Source organism: Pelodiscus sinensis, chromosome 1 (genome assembly GCF_052426305.1).
Source record: "Pelodiscus sinensis isolate ZL-2025 chromosome 1, ASM5242630v1, whole genome shotgun sequence".
NCBI lineage: Eukaryota > Metazoa > Chordata > Testudines > Trionychidae > Pelodiscus > Pelodiscus sinensis.
The window spans coordinates 176,410,277-176,429,435 of NC_143052.1; the positions used below are offsets into that span (position 1 = coordinate 176,410,277).

The 19,159-nt window shown below is 39.2% G+C and overlaps 1 long non-coding RNA gene across 4 annotated transcripts in view; it reads right to left on the reverse strand.

Annotated features, from left to right (window-relative positions):
• The window catches only part of LOC142826921 (uncharacterized), a 142,927-nt gene that overhangs the window by 93,908 nt on the left and 29,860 nt on the right, over positions 1-19,159 (reverse strand). For all 4 annotated transcript variants that reach the window (XR_012901188.2, XR_012901192.2, XR_012901191.2 and 1 more), the window contains exon 2: positions 13,442-13,558. This is a non-coding gene — a long non-coding RNA (uncharacterized LOC142826921). The remainder of the gene's footprint in view (positions 1-13,441; positions 13,559-19,159) is intronic.

Below are 19,159 nucleotides of genomic sequence, written 5' to 3' on the forward strand. Positions count from 1 at the left end.
ATTTCAGCTCCCAGTGATTTCATCTCATAGCCAGCAAAGAAGAAGAAACACAAGTCCAACACAACTGAAATAAGAAAAAGGTTCCAAATGATGTCTACTTAGCTCTGTTCTTTGAACAGTGGGGGAAACAGGCCTAACCAGTCCGGGCAGGGGAGGGTATTTAGCCTCCTGATCAGAATACCTCCTCTTGCTCTCAGAGTACTTCTACACAGCAAAATTATTTTGAAATAACTGGTATTATTTTGAAATAACTTAGTGCATGTCTACACATCAGGCAGTTGATTTAACAATGTCAAAATACTTTCAAGATGGAGGACTTCTTACTCCTACTCCTGTACAAGGGGTAAGGAAAGTCAGAGGAAGAGTGCTCTATTTTGAAATAAGTGCTGTGTAGACGGTCCCAATTTCAAAATAAGCTATTTTGAAATAAGCTACGCAATTGACTTAGCTCAATTTGGGTAGCTTATTTCAAGTTAAGCCTTGCTGTGGTAACGCACCCAGAGCACTCTGCAAGTCAAGTCCCTGCTTAGCAAGCTTCTTTCTTCTAATTATGAGCCATTTCTATAAATTCTTACTCATATAAACAGGAATTTTTTCAACTTTTCAGGAATAAAATGTTGACATTAATTTGTTTGCATGGTAAAACAGCTTCATCTTGGAAAAGCCATACACAAGAGCTTGATCCTTGTGTTAGAAAAATCTCAGTGCGTAACCAAGACCCAATACATGTATTCATTTTTTTAATCCTATTAACTGGAAAAAAATCATGTAGAATGTGTCACATTAGGAAGTTCCTAAATAAGAGATGCCAAATTTTCATCCTAATACCACCTCCAGCACACATTGTCCAGTAAGCCACATTTGAACAAGTATACAGGATGCTTTGTAAGATTTTAAATTGGCACATGTTCACCCTAGACTACAGGGTGAAAGTACAGGATCTTTCAAAAAAGATGTCTAGATGACAGTTTCACTTTCAAAAAGCTGTTCTTCTAAAACGCATGGCTGCCATTATGCAAATGAAGGACTGGAATTTCAAATTCCGGCTTCATTTGCAATTTTGATCTGTCTAATTTACATCACTGTTTCGAAAGAGGGATGTAGTTTAGACATGCCCCAAGTATTCTCACTCCCTGAGCTTGATTACTGCAAATGAGCTATTTGCTGTGCTCTGGAAGTTCAGGCAGGGCAGGAGAGAAGTTGTGAGCCTGTGGCCCAGTTCTCCCCTCCCCCTCATCCACCTCCCCCCACCCACCTCCGTGTGCTCCAGTCCAGGAGCACCCACGAGGATGCCAAACAACAGATATTGCCAAATAATGGAAGTCCTGATTACAGAGGTCCTGTCAGTAGCCAAACCTCTTTGGTAGCTTTCACCATTCTAAGGATTTGGGTTTTTATTCCGATAAGGAAGATTAATGTTTTATAAAGGAACAACTGCTGTCTTATCTATTTAATTGCTAGTGGGCCAACATTTCAGTTTTCACATATGTAACTAACATTGCTATTCTGCCTAATCAAATAGTTACCTCACCGTGTGCTCTCTGGTCATAAGTGGAGGGAAGGTGACATATTCAATGTTTAAAAAGCCTCAAATTCTCTGGTTATTTCCTTTCTGTTAAGAGCCCAACCTCTGAGTGAGTATCATGTGCAACTATGGTTTTTTGCGTTTCCACAGACATTGATATGTAGTGCATTACATTTAGAAGCCATATAGATCGAGACATACGTCCTTAGGAGTTCCATGTTTCCAAAATTTTAAGGAAACCATAGCTCTGTTAAAGTAAGGGAAAAAAATAGGTCATGTTTCTTTTTTAATATGGCCAAATTCATTAAAAATCTGTTAACGTTAGAAATAGATGTGTATACATACCTGAAAATAACTATGAAAACCAGTAAGATCAGTTTCACTTCGTTTAATTTATCAAGATAAAGAACCTACATTTCTTTGCTTTTTTGTATGTATTATGCAGTGAAGTAAAAAAAACAACATTCATAAAATGTTCATTTTAGGTAATGCATCTGGAAAATTTGTTCAAACTCTACTATATGCACTTGATGCAAGAGTATCCTCTTCAGTCCATTCCACTCACCAAGATCAGTATGGTATCAGTTTATTATTATTTATAAAAGCTAACTGACTGCAGTCATTTAAAATGGGATATAAATAAAATGTCATGCTATATTTCAATAAATTTATATTAGTATGCTTAGAACTTGTACAGACTTCAGGATTAAAATGTTTTATACTGAATAAATTGTATCATTCTCTTTAGTGCCAATTTTTCTTATTTCTAAGAAGCTTTCCTGAGTAACGCCACAGCAACTGCCAAGAACACATCTGAGGCTCATACATTTTCTTGGAACCAAGAAAGCCATAGTGTTTTTTCAAGTGGAAGGAAAGACATCTCTGGATGATGTCTACTTATACTGTAGTTTAAAAAAAAAATTAAAATGGGGCAAAAGCTTTTTCCCTTTTTCTTATGTGCCATTTACTTTTTGTGAAAGACTTAAGCAACCATCTGAATTGTATTCTGAATGTTCATAAGAAAAATCTTAAAATCAGTGGTCAACCAATAGCTTGGGATTTACTGGTAGATTTTGGAGCCCGTAACAGGTGATCCTGACTGGTTTGGCCTAGAGTCTATCAACTGCCAGCACTTCAACTGCCCCTCCCCACTCTGCTCTGCATCTCTTGCCCTTTGCCTTAGAGCTTGCCTCCCCTCCCCAGGAGCCTTCAACTTGCTGTGCAGAGAAGGGAAGGGAGAGGAGGTGCACAGATGTCAGGATACCTCCTCTCCCACCCAGTATTCTAACTCCACAGAACGGAGGAGGGAGCACAAGGAGGGCTTGGGGTGGAGCGAGTTTGCTGGCTGCGTTTGAGAGTGGTGCAGGGCCAGGGCAAGGCCTGCCTTAGCCCCACTGTACCACCACCCAGGAGCCATCTGAGGTAAGCAGGGCCCAGCTGGAGCCAGCTACTAACCCCTGCCCATCATGAAGCCACTCCTGCACCCCAAGTCCCTGCCCTAGCCCTGAGCCCCCTAGACCCAAATTCTCTTACAAAGCCTGTGTCCTCAACTCCCTCCTGCACCCCAACCCCTAGCCAAAGCTCAGCTGAGCGCCCTGCTACCACTCCAAATCCCTTAGCCCAAGACCAGCATCTCTGCCCCAATCCTCTGCTCCTGCGTGGTGAAAGCAAGGCAGTATGGGGGAAGATGGAGTGAGCAGGGGTGGGGCCTCAGAGAAGGGGCACAGCGGAGGTGAGGCAAGGATATTTAGGTGTGAGGTAGATCCTGGATTGCACTTAAATAGAAAAAGCGATCTTGTGCTTAAAAAGGTTGGACATCATTGTCTTAAGTTATCAGTTTAGCACACAGTATTACCAACGAAATAAGTGGTATTAACTTGCACAATGTCCAGGCATTCATGAAGCATATGAAAAATAGAAATGTGCTAGATTGAAAACAAGAAATTCCAGTGCCTATAGTTCCATTCTCATGTAGACAACAAGTTATGAGCAGCTGCATCTCACAGGTGTCCTTTGCCAAATGCAATACAGCCAGGGTACTTACCTTTTCCATATCCAATCCCCCATGGAGAGAGATAAAGAGAGATGTATGTTTACATATGAACAAAACAGCCTAATGAGAAACTTAATTTACTTAGGTTTTTTTGTCTAATGTTAGTGGAAATGATGTAGTTAAGAGAGCTGTGGCATCAACACAAAGGGACAGGATTTACTATTCGTCTTTATCAAATACAATGAAATGCTTGCTAGCTTTAAGTGCTTAAGGTCAATACTTTAAAAATTCTACTCTTTGCAAATTACTGTTGTCATTCATTAATAAGACTGTATAATGTAAAAAGAGAGTCAAAGGTTAAATACAATATTATGTTCTATTGCTTCAGAACACAAGCCACAGATTCATGTGCTGATATTCAATCACTAAGGCCTTATAAGGAAATGGTCAGAAACCACACCATATAATGAGTGAAGCCAGCTTGCCTTTTGAGAAGCAGAATGATCTATTAGGTATGGTGCTGGACTGGGAGTCAGGGTCCCAGCTTTCAGTTATTTACCTATTGTGTGGCTCTCTCCACCATCCTTTGTCAGAACATATTTAGATTGTAATACTTCCTATTTCAAAGTTATGTACTTGTTCTAGGGATGTAAGGGAATAGGCAACTGACTACTCGATAAGCATATGCTTATCGGGTAGTCAAGTCAGCTACACACTCCCTCTTCCCCACCACCTCTGTGTCAGAGGCAGCAAGTGGGGGAAGCACGAGCTGGTGCTGGGAGGAGCTGGTTTAGAAGTGCGCCCGCAACCTTCATTTGGCCTTCTTGTGAAGCAGGTTTGTGACTGAAATAATGCAGACTTTATGGGGAAAAACAGTAAATGATCAAAGCAAAGTGCCTGACTTGTCAAGCATAGCTTCCCCCCTCCCCCCCAGTACAGATTTGTGTGTGTCAATTCCCATCTAAATCACCCCAGCCAAAGCTTTGTCAAGCAAGGATTTAATATTCTCTAGAGACGGAGATACCTCCTTAGGTAACCCATTCCAGTGCTTCATCACCCTCTCAGTGAAATAGTTTTCTCTAATATCCGATTTAGACATCTCCCACTCCAACTCGAGACCATTGCTTCTCATTCAGTCATTTGCAACCATTGAGAACAGCCTCTCCCCATCCCCTTTGGAGCTCAGACAGCAGTAAGAAAAGATCAACTAACTCTTTGTCACTCTTGCTCCAAAGTAGTTGTGAAAGCTCCTCTTGAGTGTTGTACATCCTATTAGGAATGAGTTACTGACACCTATGTGCCAGGTTAAGGGGCAACCGAACACCGTCTACCTCCTTTTGCTACAGCTTCTTGGACAACTCACTCATGTTCTTGTTACAGTATCTGGTGCTGCTGCAGCAACACTATGAGCTCAGCTTGGAATCTTAAGTGATTGTCAGGCTGCCAAGATCTCATTGAGGAAAACAAAGGAAAAGAGAAGCAGCAATATTCGATTCTTTATTTAGTTGCAAAGTAATGCACGTTGGAAAACAATCCCAACTACACATCTCAGTTGGAATGGAATTTCAGAGAGCAGAGAAAAAGGCTCTTCTATAGCCTGAGGGGACTCCTCTTGTGGAATATCTAAGGTCTGCTACAAACAACAGATGTGGAAGCTTTTCAAAGAAACTGTCACAAGAATCCTTCATACCAGGAAATGCTAGTGTAAGATTAGCTCACCCTCTAATTCATTCCATTTGGCAGCCTCCTGGGCATAATAAAAAAAGTCTGTTTGATAGGAAACTTCATTTTGTTAGTTTTAAACCTATTAATTTCATTTGGTGACCTCTAACTCGTGTTAGAAGACAGACTAAATAGCACTTATCTACTTTCTCTACACCAGTCATGATTTTATATACCTATATCATACCCATCCTTAGTCATCCCTTTTCCAAGCTGCTGAGTCCCAGTCTTCATCTCATGTCATTTGGCAGTCATTCCATACCCTAATAATTTCTATTGCCCTTTTCTGAACATTTTCAAATTCCAATATATCTTTTTTGAGATGGGGCAACCACATTTGCATGCAGTACTCAATACGTGGGTGTTCTGTGGATTTATATAGAAGCAATATATTTTCTTATATTACCTATCCCTTTCTTATTGATTCCCCATGTTCTGTTCACTTTTGCCTTTCACTGCACATTGAACGGATGTTTTCAGAGAACTATCCACAATGACTCCCAGATCTCTCCAGGTGGCATAGCTAATTGAGCGCTCATCATTTTGTATGTGTATCAAGCCCTGCAAATATGTGCTTTATATCCATGGGTATTCACATCTGCAGAGGTTGATGAAGATATCCTCCTCAAGAACACAAGTTTTAGCTGCTATGATTTTTTTGCTGAGTAGCCATATTTGTCCCAACTAAACATCACTGCACAGATGCCATACATACAAAATTCCAAATTGAAAGAGCAAATGCTTAAAAAAAAAGTATATATGGACTGTATGAAGTTAACTTTTGAACTAAAAATGTATGAGAACCTGCGGTTTCATAACTAGTATATATTTATAAATTAATCCAAACATTTGGATTAAACTTCCAAACATCTGATATTTGCATAGATTTGAAATCAGGCAAATAAAAGTGCCTGAATATACATTTATTCTCCATAAAAGGTCAGAACTGGCTTATGTCCAAACAATATGAATTTGTGAAACCTAGAGATTTGAAAAAGCATGGAGTCTGCCATGTTCACTTCTGGAGTAGTGAAGAGATTGAGTTGGGCTGAGGATCAGTAACCATTTTCAAGTTTAATAACTTCAAATCACAAGAGGTACTACTGAAATTACATCATTCTAATAAATATAGAACATTTGTTACCATTTTTATTTCAATACAAATTTTATCACCACTATTTTGAGAACAGTTTAAGCTAAAAAAACCAGTGCCTTAGGACATCTAGAAGAAGCTTAGTATGCCATCTTTCAATGATTATAAAACATTAATTTGGAATTTCACTTGTCAGCAGAGGAATTATGCCTTAGATTTAACTTTAAGTAGCAATTTTTGAAACAGAAGCATAAAAGTCTATTAAAATGACATTGCATCATGGTTCCTTCCATGCCTTTTGGCTACCGAGATTAGAAACACAAGTAAACATCTTTTATTATGTTTATAAAAGAGGAATTAAAGTGCATAAAAACTAGTGCATCACCACTCTGGAAAATAAAAGATCAGCCCCCTTTAAGACATCTCAAGTTAGGGACCTAAAATTTGGGACACCCAGTATCACTAATGACTTTTTAATATCTTAAATATATAAAATAGTTCCCTTCGTTATAATACTAGGCCAATTAATAGGCACTAGAAGGCTAACAGCTAGACAACCTATTTTCATATCAGAGAAGCAGTTAATGTTTCAGAGAGGAGCTGGAAAGAATTTCTTTTGAAACGAGCCCACTTTATATTTAACTGCACACTGTGGTCATCTAAAACTTCAGTTCATCTCTTTTGTTGCCCATGGAAAAACTTAGTCCCCACTTTACAACATTAGTCCAATGTTAATTACAAGGTTTACAGTGCCTGTACGCGTCTGTTTTCTGTCAGTTCTGGCTAACATAATATATAGCACTTTCATCCATATTTTTGTTACAGTTGATGCACATATCGTATTCATTAGCAAGATTCTAACAGTTGACAGATTTAACCGACACTGCAAGCAAGTTCTCTTTCAATTGACTTCAGAATAGTTGCTTTAGAGCATAATTCAGGACAATATGTGGGAATGGACTCAACAAGGTAGTTTAAAGATTAGCAGATTTCCTTTGAGTTTGGTGTTCGTTTTTCAAATACTAAATCAATTTTTTTTCTGGTGAGTAGGCTGTTCTGGCAGTGAACATTTTGTAATTCAGAAGCCATTCTCTTTATATATTAAGACATATGGCTACATCTCTCTCTGGCAATATGCCTGAATCTGGAATAACGAGAAAGTTCTTTTTATGTTCAGGTGTAGAGTATAGAGCTGAAATGAAAAAGTGTTAAAATTTCAACTCAAAATTTGTTAAATGAAAGTGGAGAGTTTCCTTTATATTTCTAGGTTCCCTTAAGTCAAGAGTGCCCAGTGTCTTCCCAGTTGGTGTAAGTGGTGAAAATAGCTTAAGAAATACTGGCAATAGGGCTTTAAAAAGTAACAAATTAGGTATGAATTTAACACTTATCTAGTCTGGGGTGGTTCTGTGTGGGAAGGAGGTTGGCTTTGTTGTGTTTGTGCCTGCAAAATGTTACCTACCAGTCCTGTGCTCTTGGGGAGCTAGGGAGTGACACTCATGGAAAACCAACCCCCTCTCCCAGGACTCTGCTAGAATCAAAGACAAAGCAATGGAAAGACCAGGAAAGAGGCACCTAAACTGCTTCAGACGAGCATGATACAATTAAGGAAATACCTTCCATGCAGATGAGGCTGGGGTAAGCACAGAAAGACATCTCCATTAGCATACAGAATGTAGACCAGCTCTTCCAAAGAAGAACAGCACTGAACTACAGGATACCGAAAGCGAAGAAGCATTGCCTGATGGGAAATCTCTGCTCCAGATGCTAATCAACCCAGGCCTGCTTACACCCAAGTTAGTCATTATCAGACCAATTCTAGTAATGGATCCTACTGACATCCAAAATACTGAAACAGCCTAGTTGCATCGTGAGCTCCTTCAATAAACATCACCCATAAACAGGTGTGATCAGTGTCTATTGTCTTGCTTCTGTTTACCCATAAACAATCCAGTGTTCTCTTCAAACTATTGTCCTATCCCTATAAAAACTCCTATCCTTGCCCAAGAAAAAGTGTTCTGATACCTGGATTTAAATGGCATCAGTTCCATTGAGACTTCATTATCTCCTGTCTGATCGTGCTGGGGCTCTATTCTGCTCATTTCCTGCCTTTAGGACTCCCAGCTCCCATCACCATCTGGGAACCCCAATCAGTGCAAGCTCCATGGAGTGGGGAGGTTCCTCTCCCTCTCCCCGCAAGCACAGCCTCCTGACTCTGCCCTATGTAAACTGGAACTGATTACAAATGTTAGGGCTAGCTAACCATATAACAGTTTAGATTTAATATTGTAACTGTTAGATCCAATATTGTAACTGTTTTGTGTGTTTGGCTTCCTGAATATATATTTTCACTACCCAGAAATAAATAACTTTCATTAAGCTAATTGCTTCTCTCTTTTTCTCACTCTTCCTCAAAGGGTGTGGTTTTGGCTTCCCCATTCGCTCTGCAACAACACTTCTTGTACCCAAGTTAAAGATCCCTGTAGTGCCCAAAATCCTGTGGGGTTTGCTCATTGTGTAGTTTACCCGCGAATGATTGTAGTGTGAAAGTGGGGATAGGGAAGTGCTGAACCTGGGGGCTTATGAGGATGGCATCTTAAAGTGCTGTTTAATCCAGCCCACTGAGTCCAAAGGCACATGAGGGTGCAGTGTGTCATTGCTGTTAAACCCAGCCTGCTGAGTCCAGACACATTTGAGTGGGGTCAGCTTGGGATTGCTGATTACCCAGTCCTCTCAGGTGCTCTGTCTGGGTGTGAGTGTCTGTGTGTGTTGCTAAGGGGAGGGGAAGAACCCCGTCCTGAGGAACCTAGTTCTTGCAGGAGAGTTCCAGTGGGAAGGGAAATTGGCAGCAGGGAGAATTCAGCTCCATATGATAGCACAAGCACACACAAGCAGCACACTGATAGAATTGTTAACCTCCCCCTAGTCCCATAAGAATAACCCTAATAAATGAGCATACCCTAGAATACTGGGCAAATCTGGTAACAAGAATTGCTTTTAAAAGGCAATAAACCTACCTTGACTGTCATAACCCAGATTAAACATGAATGCTGGCAGTTAAAAAAAGCCATATAAAAGGACATTGAGGAAATATTGGATGGAATTAGTGTGACAGTGAAACCTTACAATTCCCCCAGGGAGGGGAGGGTGCTGATCCACAACTAAAGACTGAGACATGCTACCAAATGTCAACTGAAGACTGGGTTGCTTTAATACCCTCTACCAAATATAATATGAGACAGCAGGGTCTATGTGGGCCAGAAAGCATGTAACATGTTAGTGTATATTGTGCATCGCTACATGGTGTTGACAATTCCTTATTTTAAAATAATAAAAAATAAAGCTCTAAGTACTCAGTTTATTTTCAAGTGTTCTATTCCTAGTTAGACATTATATTCACATGACCTAATTGAGTTGAAAAGTTTAGTGTAAATTATAGTGTACTAAACAGAAACCATTATGTTGAGCTTTAAGAAAGGTGTTTTTATTTTCTGCATATTGCACCAATGCATTTCTAGAAGTCTGTTTGAAGGGGCAGTTGCCACTTTGACAGGCAGCGCTGATGCAACATACCACAAAAGTGAAATACTGTGCTCGCCTCTAGAGATTTTACTTTTATACTTCCTTATATTGTTGCTTTATTTACGCCATACCAATTAATCTGGACTAATACGGTTCTGACTAGAAAAGGGTGGCAAAGAGCCAAATAGTTTGCTCATGAAAATATATTCCATTTACTATCTGCAAGTAGGGTAAATACAAGTCTTCAGAGTTAAACTCAAATTTTACTAATAAATGTCTGTTCAGATGACCTTATTAGACCATGTTTTACTAGCAAGTTGGGAGTTTTCCACATATGCACCATTATGGAAGGACAAAGGGTTACATTTACCTTTCTGGCACACTTATACTGCCACCCAAAGTCAATGGAAATTACATGCATATATCCACAGGCTAAATTAGAATCTATATTCATTAGTAGTACTTAAGAGGCATGTGTCTCAAAATATAGACATAGCACATATAGACTACTTTAGAGGTAACTATTTACAGACCTTTTTCCTCAGAGTTTGAGATTTTTATTACTACTTATTGTTCCTGATGAAATTCACTTTTGGCCATAATTAATGGATATAAAAAACATGTGATAATGAGTCTTGTCAATAGTTCATGTCTATTATTAGACTCCATTTTATGTTTTATTCCAATCATAATCATTTATTCAAATTATCTTTAACGTGAGAACATTATGTGATGGAAAGAGCATACTAAATCTAGTTACTGTACATTAAGCAGTTAAAAGACTTCCATTCAGACACAGTATTTGAATCATCCATAAAAGGCCACTGGATTTTTGCACCTAGGTTTTAAATGTACCTCTAACATTATCAGTGAATTAAAAACAAACTTCTTAGACACTTTAAATTTCATAGTGCCAATTGTAGCTGAGACAAGTGTTAACACATACTAGAAAGTACCTGCAATAAAAGCATACTGTAAGCCTCAAAGAGCTTATCTATTCTGTCAAAACTGAAATACATTCCACTTAACTATATTATGCATAATTTAACCATACTTCTGAATGACCACAAATCATGTAACCACCTTGAAAATCTACAGAATTTGTGAAAGTAATTGATTAGAGTATTGGACTGTATTTTTTTATGTCATTTACAAAACATATGGCCTTTTTCTATCAAGAGAAAGAGACAACTTATAGATAAGTAACATTTTATACATGGTCAAACAAGTGGCCCTTGTATTTTTAATAAATGTTTAGACATTTTAGAAACCACCACAAGTTCTAGATAATTATGACTTCAGCATAGAATATCAAAAATTTGGTATGATGGCCCCAGTCCTGCAATACACTACAGCAATTATTTAACCATAGATATATTCCCAATAACGTCAAAGGAACTACTTATGTACTTAAGGATAAGCATATGTTTAAATGATTTGCTGAGTACTTGTAACTTCAACATACAATTTTTCATATGGTCCTGTTTAGTTAGTTTTAGATAAATGTAGAAAAAAGATTAGAAAGAAAATTTCAAGAGAACAACAACAACAACAACAACGTCTTTTCTCCCCTTTGGACACGAGTCCCTCTTACAACAACTTTTTGTACTTTTCCTTCATAAATAGTATAAAAAATATGATGATACAAGTCTAAGTCACTGCATAAGATAAAAATATTTTACCATACTTGTTACAGATCATTACTGAATATAATGCATAATCAGCATAATCTTCAGACCATATAAAAAAAAATATTTTCCAAACCACAAGTTGCAGCCAAAATAGAAGTAACAATGTATTAATTAAACTTACTTTTGACAAATTTATTTTTAAAATCTAAAAAATAAAGTCACCTATTTACAGAAACAGTTTGCATCAAAATACTTCAATATAGAAATCACACCTAGAGATCTGCTGTAGCCTCTTTATATTGGACCTGACCCAAAAACCTATTAAAGTAAGTGGCAGATTACTACTACTACTACCACCACCACCACCACTGTTTTGGATTAAGCTGTTGGCCCCCAATCTTTCAAACTGTCCCACAGGTGCTAAACATCTTTGCACACTTAAGCATCTGCAGGATCAGGTAACTACTTGTGAAAATGCAACAGAAGTTTTATTTATACTCAGATTCCAACCAACTGTTTTCAAACTCAGGTGATATCAAATAATGCATTAAATATAAAGACCATTCCAACAGCCCAAAATCAAATCAAGCCTCACTCCAAAAATCACTACACAACAGTTATCAGAGCAGATACCAAAGGTACACATTTTAGCCAACAGCATTCTTTACTATTAGTTACAATAGTGCACAGTAAATCTCTAGGTGAGTAAATTGAGGACATGATAACCTTGAGGCTCCTTTGTAAAACTACTAGTTTACCAAAGCAAGCTTAGTATCTCACAAAAGAATTTCTATTCACTTATCCTCTTCACTTCAATGCCTCATAAATTATCACTTGCTCCCAGGGTGTGAAAATACTCAGTGTCACACACAATACAAGCTTTTCTCCCTTCCTTTTTGAGTAATCTGTTCTTCACCATCACAAAATTACCACAGATTATTCTTCAAAAAAAACATCCACATTGCAGAAAATAAACCCAACACAAATGCAAAGTGACATCTGAAAGCAAGGTTGATGCTCTTTAGATACCTGGAAAATTACCTTCCACATTGTTTAAAAGATCATTGATAAAAACAAAGCCACAGAAAACTTAATATTCAATTTCATATCCAGGTTTCACACTGAAAATGCAACACATGCTTTTTAATATGTAAAAACCAGAAGTACCGTTTTTGCCTTTTTTCAAACAACATAGTGTCCAATAGTTTCAAAGCTGAAACAATTTGAAGTGTTTTCCAGACTTATACATGACTAAAGATTCAAATGGAGGAAAAACATTTGGAAATTTTTAAGCTAGTCTGTTTTCAGTTTCTTTTATGACAATTAGCAACCTGCTGATCAAATTATCTTCATCAAAATGGTTTCCTTTTTCTTGCATAAACAGAAATCATCACTAAAAGCATCTGGTTTCCAAGGAATATTGTAATTGTTGGTCAAAAACCAAAACAACAAAACAATTACGTTGGTCAAAAACATAAAATAACTTGTTTGGATATGTGCTGTAATGCCTAGGCAAGGATTTGTTTAGTTACCTCAGATTCCTATTCTCCACTATGAACCAAGCTCCCCAACAGTATTTTGTCTGCAGTTAATCACCAGGACCACGCAAGTCCCATGATATACCCACCTCTCCTCCCCAAGTGGTGAGGCTGTGGTACATCATGCACTACTCAGTTCATGCAGGGAGCCTGAGCTAGAGGAAAATGGGAGCTTGAGGCATCACTGTGGGAAGCTTTTCCAACTCAAACTGTGCCATGATTTTGATTTTTCCATCAAAAAAGTTCATGTTTTCCATAGAAACGACCGCTTGCCTGACATTTTTCCAGTCAGCTCAAATTAATAGCTATCAGGTTATGCACAGTGCTAAACAATGGCAAACTTCAAATAATCAGATGTACTGCCCCCACCTCAACAGTTGATTATCAGAAAATATTAAAAAGACAAAACAAAACACTTACCTTGCCCCTGTCCACTGGCCTGCTGACTCCATATGATCAGAATTAGCATTAAAATCCACCGTGTCCACCCAACTATTCTGGTGCTCTCTTGTCCTCCTGTCATTGCATTATTGGACACTATGAAAGAGAGATGATTATGTTTGTTTAATTATAGCACTCTTTGAAAATACCTCTCACGTGCTTAACATAGTTTATGATGATAGTAACAAAAGACATCTGAATTTTTGCTTACAAAGTAACTAATTACAACAAAAGCATTGCATTTCGTACAATACCCTTTTCCCCACATTACCGAGTGTAGCTTTGTCATACAACTGTGTGGTAAGACTCAGCTCTGACATGCTACAGGGTGCATAAAGAACTTGTCTACTTTGGCAGCAATCTGCTCACATTTCTCCTCTCCCATGACTGTGTCCTCGTGCTCTCCCTTCATTGCAAAGATATTCATATAACTTGGATGTGGGTCTTTCAAATTGTGACTTTCAGCTCAAAACAAATCACTGAATCTCATTTTCATTTTATACATATGCAATAGCTGCTCAGAAACAAATCTGAGCCCCAATTCATTCGTGGTGTAACACACAGAAACATATTAGAAATGAATTATTTGTCCCCACCACACCTCCAAACTTCTTTATACAAAAGCCAATAGAAAATATTCTGTGATAGTTTGTATGAAGCGTGTTATTTTAAAAATGCAATGGTAATTCTGTTCTAAAAAGGCAAAAGGCCAGTCGCCAGTTCTGGAGATTATTAGGACAACATCAATAGATGAACCAGTAGCACTTCAATATAAAGGACAGCATAACATCTTACTGATGCGTATTGTGTACCTAAAGTTTGAGTTCAAAAACATCTGGCACTACTGAATATAGTTTATTGAACATAATACAATTATATACCTTGAGAACTGATAGTCTGAGATTACTGTACAATCTATTCAGTAGGAGTCTGATTATGAGTCTCAAAATAGGAAGTTAACAAATGTCCTATTTCCTCAAAAATTTTACACATTCCTGAAAAGGGAATTGAGACAAATTTTCTGTCTCCATCCAAAAATACAGAACACTTTCTAAAGAAGTTCTATATATAAATTTAAAGAGATTGGCCTGAAGTAAGATGCCTTGGAACAGGATGAGTGTGAATTTCCCTCATCTGGGAAAGTTCAAATCTGTGGTTTAGGTTCAGCCTCATCTGTTAAGTGCCTTAAGTTCGTGTTTAATAATAAAACCTTTTACAATGTGTCCTATTTAAATGTATCTTCATTGCACAGTTTACAAATGTTTCCCCCTTTCTACAATCTAATTAGATGAAAGAATAGAATTATACCAAAAGAAGATTAGTTTCATACATCTGCTATATGTTGGAGTGTGAGTGTGGCTGGCTGTATGTTCAAGAACTCCTCCTAAACTACAAGAGCTAGGACCACCAAATTTGATATACAGCTTCCTCTTATAACAAAGGAAGGAAAAAGTTTGGTTGTGCCAGAAAAATGGGATTTGCCAGGAATGGGATTCCTTCTCATAAAACCAAACAGAAAAATCAGAATCACCAGGCAGGTAAAAGGGGCTGTATGGGTGTCCCTCCCCACACTGTCCAAAACAGCCCCAGTTCAAGCCTCCCAACCCCTCCCAGTGCACTTTAGGAAGGGCAAGGTGCTGAAGTGCCCCTTGTGAGTTGTAGGGGGACATTGCTGTCTAATCCCCTTCATTAGACAATAAAATTTGTCTTCTATTGGTTCCATTCCTCACTCTGGCACGGGAATGCCAGGGGCAGACAAACCTGAACCTACCCCAGCTGAGGGACATGCATCCCTCCCTCAGCTGTACCCGCTGGAGCTGCAGTGGCTGTGGAGAGGTTCTTCTCACCTGCCCCATGCTGCTGTGGTAAGAGGGGACTTGAGTAGCCCTCTCTCCCCAGGCCAGTCTGCATACTGAACCCTTCTTCCCCAGTCCCACCCCAGAGCAATGAACGAATGAAGCATGTACATTTTCATTTTATTTAAAAAAAAATTGGGTAAGGACTCAAACCATGCTAGGTAAATCTTGTATAATAAAAGGGTTAAATGCTTCTCCTATTGTCAAGGCACAGGAAGCAAGCTACATTTTGTAAAAGCCCTTTCTCTTCCACCCAGTTCCATCCCTCGAAACAAAGACAAAATCTAAGAGTGGCCATACTGGGTCAGGCCAAAGATCAGTCTAGCCCAGGGTCCTATCTTCCAAAACTGGCCAATGCCAGATGCCTCAGAGGGAGTGAACAGAAACAGCTAATCATGAAGTGATGCCTCAGCTATCATCCATTTCCAGCCCCCGACAAAAGAAGCTAGGGACACCATTTCTACCCATCCTGGCTAATATGTATTGATTGACCTAGCCTCCATGAATTTATCTAGTTCTTTCTTGAACCTTGTTAAAGTCCTGGTCTTCACAACATCCTCAGGCAAGGAGTTCCATGGATTGTGTGCTGCGTGAAGAAAAGCTTCCTTTTTTTTGTTTTAAACCTGCTACCTATTAATTTCATTTGTTAACCCCTAGTTCCTGTGTTATAGAAACAAGTAAATAACTTTTCCTTATTCATTTTCTCCATACCAGTCATGATTGTATAGACCTCTGTTATATCCCCCCTTAGTCTCCTCTTTTCTAAGCTGAAAAGTCCCAGTCTTTTTAATTTCTCTCCATTTACACCCAGTCCAAACCTCTGATTGTTGCCCTTTTCTGAACCTTTTCCAATGCCAATATTTTTTTTAGATGAGGTGACCACATTTATTCACAGTATTCAAGGGGTTAGCATACCGTGGATTTATATTTAGGCAATAAGGTATTCTGTCTTATTTTCTAATGATTCCTAACATGCTTTTTGGACTGCTGCTGCACATTGAGTGGATTTTTTCAGAAAACTATCCACAATGACCCCAAGATCTCTCTCAAGTGGTTCAAATGGTTATAGCTAAATTAATCCCTTCTGTATGTATAGTTGGGATTTTTTTTTTTTTTTTTTGGACATGCATTACTTTGTGTTAATCAACATTAAAATTCATTTTGTTGCCCAATCACCTACTTTTGTGAGATCCTTTGAAGTTCTTCACAGGATAAGTAAATATAAAAATAAAAATAAGCCTTTTTTATATACACTTGTTTTGTGGTTCTGTGTAAATTGTAATACATGTCAGCACAAAAAGGTAAATTAGTGCTTTTTATATTACGAACTTACAATAATTTTTTTTCCAGAGACTAATAGCATTTTCTAGAGCCAGGACTAAAAGCCATAAACCATAGGAGTAGCCGTGTTAGTCTGAATCTGCAAAAGCAGCGAGAAGTCCTGTGGCACCTATAGACTAACCGAAGTGTTGGAGCATAAGCTTTCGTGGGAAAAGACCCACTTCATCAGATGCATCTGACAAAGTGGGTCTTGGCCCACAAAAGCTTATGCTCCAACACTTCGGTTAGTCTATAGGTGCCACAGGACTCCTTGCCGCTTTTGCAGATTCCTCGCTGCTTTTGCATAAACCATAAAGTTTCTCCACAGATCAGCTATTGTTCTGATCTGACACCTATTTCTAAAATAATTCCTACTTTGAGGTGAGGAGAGTTAAGTCAAAGTTAATGATAGCTTGTACAATGTATAAAAAAATGTCTACATTTCTGGGGTGCAAGGCTGGGGGATTTTCTAATCTTTCCCTGCATATTGTTCAAAAGTGGCTTAGAGATCATTCATGTAATTTAGCCGAGTGTCCACGGATGGAGGGTGACCCCACGGGTACCACCTTTGCCTGAGGCCCACCCCCCAAATTGTGGCCACTCCTGGCCTCTGGTAAGCCCCTCCCACATAACAGGGCAACTTCACCTTGCCCCCTGCTGCAGGGTAATTCTCCCAGCCTGCAATGTCACAGCCCCAGAGTTCTGAAGAGCCAGCAGGCAGCACGGCTACAGCCTGCCCCAGTCCCCATGTTCTAGTAGGCAGTGTGGTCCCAGCCTCCCTGGGCTCTGGAGCACCCTTGACAAGAACCAGGAAGCACAGCCCCAGCGTCCTCATACCATCCCTGCCAGACTCCTTTCTAGCCTAGCCACCTGTCCCAGTGCTGGAAGGACAGGCAGGCATCACAGTGCAGCCCCCAGACTGCCTGCCCCAACCCCTGTCACTGCAGGCTGCAGAGGGGAGCCTGGAGCACTCTTCCTCTTAGTCCTTCCTATGCTCCACCAATTTGGGAATGCTTTGCCTTCCCCTGCCTATGATACCCACCAGCCACATATGTCCCTGAATATGGCTGACAGAGGTAACAGCACCTGGAGAAGTTTGCAACTTGTCACGAGGAAAACACTGAGTGACTGGTTGTGTTTAAAGGATCCCGTTAAAACGTGAACCAAGATTTCAGCTGACATCTTCAGAAAGGATGATCTAGTCAGTAAGCTCCAACCAACACCTGTGCTACCAACCAAAACAGAATATCTTCTGAAAACACACACAAAGTTACCATTTAGTCATGATTCTTATGTATCAGTGACCCAAAAGTTGGCCCAGAGTCAGGAGTGCTCCTTCATGAAACACAGGTAGCTCTTTCAGGGTTAAAATTTGATTTGTTCTGCAGTTAGTTATGGTGATCAGAGGTCCCAAGAGGAAGACATAACCCTGTCTGACTAGTTTTGTCATCTTGCCACCTTACACCATGTGACTACAGGCAAATGTTTCACAGTCATGCAACAGCAACTTCTATCATACCTAAAAAACTCACCATCTCCAACACATTGCTGTCATGGTATTTTTCTATAAAGAATGTCACAAACATTTCCATTTTATTAGTCATCATTGTACAATGCAAGTACTGGAAACAAAAGAAGTTGTAGGTCTGGGTACAAAAAAAATATCCTCAAACTAGGCAAGGTTGGTCAACAATTTTGATCCCACACAAAGGAATGTTGATGTGCCTGTTTGCATAGGATTTGCATGTAAATAAACCAAGATAGGCCAAAGACACTGGAAATGTGTTTACATATCAAGTCAACAGGATAACCTTGCCAGAGGAGGCTGCGAAGGCCAGGATTATAACAGAGTTTAAAGAGAAGCTAGATAAATTTCATGGAGGTGAGGTCCATAAAAGGCTATTAGCCAGGGGATAAAAATGACGTCCCTGGCCTCTGTTTGTCAGAGGCTAGAGAAGGATGGCACAATACAAATCTCTTGATCCTTGTCATTGGTCCACCACTTCCGGGGCACCTGCTGCTGGTCACTATCGACCGACAGGCTACTGGTCTAGATGGACCTTTGGTCTGACCCAGTATGGCCATTCTTATGATAAGCAAATTAACAAGATGATGAAAAAAGGGGACGCGGAGTCAGCAGTCTGAGGAACCACCAACAAGGATACTTATAGTCCAAGAAACCTCTGAAAAGAAGTGTGTGTGGAGGGGTAGACATATTGTGGTTAACCCTGACCAAGAGAGCTAAAAGGTCAGCTTTTTCTGTGTTCATGAACAGTGGATCTCCAGCCATGGGGCCAATGCTACTGAAGCATGGCTTTAGGTACCAAATTGCCAGAGATAAGGATTGCACACTGCTATATTAAGTCTTAGTCACTAGAAAATGAGACCTGTGTTTTATTTGTAACCATTTTCTGCATCTATTACCTTTGATTTGTATCACTTAAGTCTATTCCTTTTTAAATAAACTAATTCATAGTTTTACTATAAGTTCACCTATGTATAATATATTAAGGTGTGAATC